The sequence below is a fragment of the Sus scrofa genome, chromosome 4 (genome assembly GCF_000003025.6).
Source record: "Sus scrofa isolate TJ Tabasco breed Duroc chromosome 4, Sscrofa11.1, whole genome shotgun sequence".
Lineage (NCBI taxonomy): Eukaryota > Metazoa > Chordata > Mammalia > Artiodactyla > Suidae > Sus > Sus scrofa.
This window is the reverse complement of record NC_010446.5, coordinates 113921874-113927123: the sequence shown is the minus strand read 5'-3', so window position 1 is coordinate 113927123 and position 5250 is coordinate 113921874.

Here is a 5250-nt window from a genome sequence, read left to right as displayed (position 1 = left end):
TAAGAAAGACATTCCTGAGTTGTAAAGTCAACATTAGGCTTATTTAGCTTTTAAAAAGATTTACAGGTATTTCAAAGAGAGTGAAGTTTTCTAAAGTTAATGCTCTTAAAAAAGGGAGGTTAAGTCTCTTTTTTTCGGTAGGGAGATTAAGTCTTCTTTAAAGTTGCATCTGAAACTGTGAGCGCTTAAGGCCTGAACCTAGCCAGAACCCAGTGAACTTGAACCACATGCCAGGACTTGAACCCAGCCTAAACCCAGTTTCTAAATTAGTATCACTCACCTGGTGTCTGGACTTACTGAGTTTCAGGATCTTTATGCCTCTGCACTGAAGGAATTCAGAGAGAGACAAAGTGATAAGCAAGAAAGAGATCTATTAAAATAGGAGGCTTGTGAGAGATGCAGGCAGGAGGCAAGGAGGCTCTGCTCCCAGGATCAGGTGGGTTACAGCCTCATAATCTGGGGGAGTTGGGGGTCGTGGGGAACCTCTTCTTCCTCTATTCAAGTAATAGTTCCTCCTTCATATCCATAAGAGAGTGTTTGACCCTGTAAGATCAAACTGGGACTGTCATGTGCTTATTCAATTCAGCAGCAGAGTGGTCCTTAAGCTCCTACTCTTGGTCTGAGCCTGAATGCAGGCCTCACCCCATCCCCCACCCAGTGACCTGAAGCATAACTCGCACCTCCACTAGTCAAGCAACCACAGCTGCCTTGTTCTCATGGCTTTCTTGAGCAGTTACTAACTTACAGTAATCTCCCAAAGTCCCCTAGGTTTCCCTCTCTATCTCTGGTCCCTTATTGGGACTTCTACAACTACCTGTGTAACTATCCTACTCCATCCCTATCACTCTTAAGAGTCTTCTCCCAGTGATACCACAAAATAGTAACATTACAATTCTAATTATTTTCATTGCTGTTTATACCTTTTTCTGGGCACCTTACAGCAGTATAATAGCCAGCAAATACACAGTAAAATATAAAGCAAAGCATCTGTCAGAAGACAAGTAAATACCAGAATTATTGAATTTTTAAAAGTCAATACTTTTATTTGCTTTGAGGGAATAACCTTTGAAATGTAACATACCAGTGGTGAGTGGTTATTTTCTTAATTAGCAATTTACAAATGTTTCTTAGCCATACATTAATTTACCAGTTGTGTTATCCTTGTTGCTTAAATTTTCAAATGATTAACTATTGAAATATCATTTGGTGGTTTCTTGTGAAGTCCTTCAAGAGATCAGCAACAAACTTTTGTAAATGTGTGTATGGCTGCATGCACCTCCCCTCACCTTTATCATATCCTAATATTCCCTCTTTTCCTCTTTTGGCCTAACTATCTGAAATACCTCCGCCTAGTCTGTAGTTAAGGATAAAATAAAGAATATTCAAGGTCATCTGTGAATGCAGTCACCTCCAAAGGTGAGAGCCTGTGAGTCCTGCGGGCTGCAAAAATGCAGGATACTGGCTCTGACAGCAAAGGAATGTTATGAAAGGAATGGTTTAAGTGAGCCCAGGCCTCTTTTGTTCCTGCTACTTGCCCTTTGTGGCAAACACTCCTATATATCCTAGCATCTCCCTCACTGCCTCAGAGAGGTTTCTCAGGGCTACCTGAGATGCTCTCTCCTGGGCTTAAGTCATAATTTTGCCCCCAATAAAACTTAACCATCAACTTTCAGGTTGTGCATTTTTTTTTTTAAGTCGATACCTGAAAACTGATTCACCTATTGGTGGGTGTTGGGTCAACAGACACAACCAAGCCAAAGACTGGGAGAAGGAAGGATTCATTACTTGCAGCAAATAAGGAGAATAGTGAAGATCTTTCCAAAACACTGTCTTTACAAACAACAAAATTGGGGAAGTTTTAAGCTAAGGATACATGCATATTCTCAAATGGAGGGCTTGAACAGAGGAAAATTCAGCATAGAATTGGGGCAAAGGTGGACAGAGTCCAGGTTTTAGTTGATTGAAATCAGGAGGGTCTGCAGAGTGGATCCCCCCTGCCCCTGCTGGTGGTCCACTGCATGGGCATCTGTGGCACACCTTGTCTGATGTCAGGACCCAGTCTGGTGCAGAGAACCCTTCATCCTGGGACACAGGGCATGTCTGGAAAGCGTGGCTGCCCCCTCATCCATCACCCACCGCAAGTTTGTGGGGAACCTGGTGCTAAACCACCATTCGTAGATGACCTGCTTCTGGTTTGGGGTTTCTCTGTAACAGAGCAGCTCCCAGGTTTGTGAAAACAAAATAAAACAAAACAAAAACATAGGAAATCAGGAGGGTCGGGTTCAGGTTTTAGTTCCTGCAGAACTCAAAGATATATTGTTCTGTACATTCCATGAGGAACCAGGACCCTGCCCCAAGGCTGCACTCTTGTTTGTAAACTGCTACTCCATTATTTCTGCAGATCATTAATTACGAAGACCTGCAAGGAGAAGCATTGCAGCCAGGCTTAGATCACAAAATGGCTTAGGCCAAAGGAGTTCTGTCAAGAAAACTAGGCATAGTTCTTTCTCTGGGGACAGCCCAAACCTATCTGCTTATGTAGCTAAGTCTTGAGGACAAACCCACCCTGTGAGCTTTTTGTTTTTATTTTGGCATTGGATCTAAATCAATATTTATACTATTTTAATGGCCAACTAAGTGAATAACAGGGATTCACCTTTGTTTACCCATTAATATTGGGATTAGAGAGAATTTGCATCCCAAGGTTAATTGAGGGACATTGGACCTGTTTTTTGCAGTTTTTATCTGTAAATGCCAGATTTCTATTTGTGTATTAATCAGATGTTTTTCTTTTCTATATCAGCCTTCCAAATGATGTCAAGTTTTTTTGTGTCAAATTTAGAGCTTTAGTACCTGGAGCAGATTAGTTACTTTTACTTTGTTATTAAAAAAAAAAAAATAGATAATAGAGATGGCCCTACTTTTACTTTATCAATAATCAGATTGTTACTGTTATAAATCCAGACCCTATTTATACTGGGAATACAATTTAGAGGTGATAGGAAGTGAAATTGAGAGAAGCATTCCTGAGTGTATGAGTTTGCTAAGGCTGCTGTAACAAAGTATCATAGATTGGGTGGTTTAAAAAAGAGAAATGTGTTGTTTCACAATTCTGCAGGCTTGGAAGTCCGAGATTAAAATGTAGCAGTTTGGCTCCTTCTGAAGGCAATGAGGGATATTCTGACCCCATGCAGATATCATATGATGATTTTCTGGCAGTCTTTGTTGTTTCTTGGCTTGTAGAAGCATCTGTATGTCTGCCTTCATTTCCATGTGGCATTCTCCTTGTGTATGTATCTTTGTCCATTGTGTCCATATTTCCCTTCTTTATAGATAGACCCCAGTCATCTGGATTCAGAGCCCACCCTACTCCAATATGATTTCACCTTAACTAATTATATTGGCAACATCCTGTTTCCAGTTATAGTGACATCCTGGGATACTGGGGTACACCCACGTGTGAGTATTTGAGGGACATGATTCAACCTATAATGCTGGAATTACAGAAAGAAAAAGTGATGTTAAAAATAACATGCTTGTTTCTAGTAAGATGTGCTTCTTAAAGTAATTGAAATAACCCTACTATGAATAGGAAAGCAAGGCACTCTGTGAGAATGGTAATACATTTGCTAGAACTACTTTCATTTGACTTCAGTAAAAATATCACTTATTCTAGACTACTTAAATTTCAAGTCCTTTGTGGGAACTATAGTCCTCTTGAGATGTTGGCTTTATGTTGGAAAGCATTAATCCAGTTTTTGTTGCTGTTTTTTTTTTTTACTTCGGTGCTTAATTTTATGTGTCAACCTGAATGGGATAAGGAATACCCAGATATCTAGTTAAACATGATTTTTGTTTGTATCTGTAAGGTTGTTTCCCAAAGAGAGTAGCTTTAGAGTTTGTGGACTGGGTAAAGCCATTAGCCTCCTCAATATCAGTAGGCATCATTTAATCCGATGAGGGTGTTTAGAAGCATCATCTTTCTTTCCCGTATGAACTCCAAGATGAAATACTGTTTTATTTCTGAAAAATCATCCATCAGTAGAGGTCTCTTCAATAGAGAAGAGGTGTAGGTTCACTCCCAGCCCAGTGCAGTGGGTTAAAAGATCCAGCATTGCTACAACTAGTGGCATAAGTCACAGCTGCAGCTCAGATTCAGTCCCTGGCCCAGAAACTTCCATATGCCATGGGTACAGCCATAAACAAACAAACAAACAACTCTAAAAACAAAACTATCATATAGTCAAGCTCCACTCCTGGGTATATGTATCCAAAGAAAATGAAAATACTAATTTGAAAAGATACATGCACCTCAAAGTTCATAGTAGTATTATTTACAGTAGCCAAGATATGGAAGCAACTTGAATCTCTATCAGTCAATGAATGTGTGAGAAAATACAGCGCGCGCGCGCACACACACACACACACACACACACACACACACACACACACACACTGGCATATTAGCCATAAAAAAAGAATGAAATTCTGACATGTGCAACAACAGAGATGGACCTGGAGGGTATTATGCTTAGTGAAATGAGTCAAGGGAAAACAACTACTGTATGTTATCACTAATATGTGGAACCTAAAAAATAAAACAAATGAATGAATATTGCAGAAGTGAAACAGTCTCTTAGCTATAAAGAACAAACTAATGATTACCAGTGGGGAGAATGAAGGAGGAATGGATAAATATAGGAGTTGGAGGAGTTCCCGTTGTGGTGCAGTGGAAATGAATCCCACTAGTGGCCATGAGGTTGTGGGTTCAATCCCTGGTCTTGTTAAGTGGGTTAAGAATCCAGTGTTGCCATGAGCTGTGGTGTAAGTTGCAGATGCGGCTCAGATTCTGCATTGATGTGGCTGTGGTGTAGGCTGGCAGCTGCAGCTCCAATTTGACCCCTAGCCTGGGAACCTCCATATGCCACACCTGCAGCCCTAAAAAGCAAAAAAAAAAAAAAAAAAAAATAGGGGGTTGGAGATTATGAGGTATAGATATAGACTACTGGGTAAAATAAATAAGCTACAAGGATATATTGTGCAACACAATATAGCCAATATTTTGTAATAATTTTAAATAGAGTATAATCTAGAAAAATATTAAATCAGTCTTTTAATTGAGATTTTTAAATTAAATTTTTATTATAGTTAATGTACATTGTTTCTTTAATTTCTGTTGTAAAGCAAAATGACCCAGTAATTCATACATGTACTTTATTTATTTATTTTTTAAAATATTGTCTCCCATCA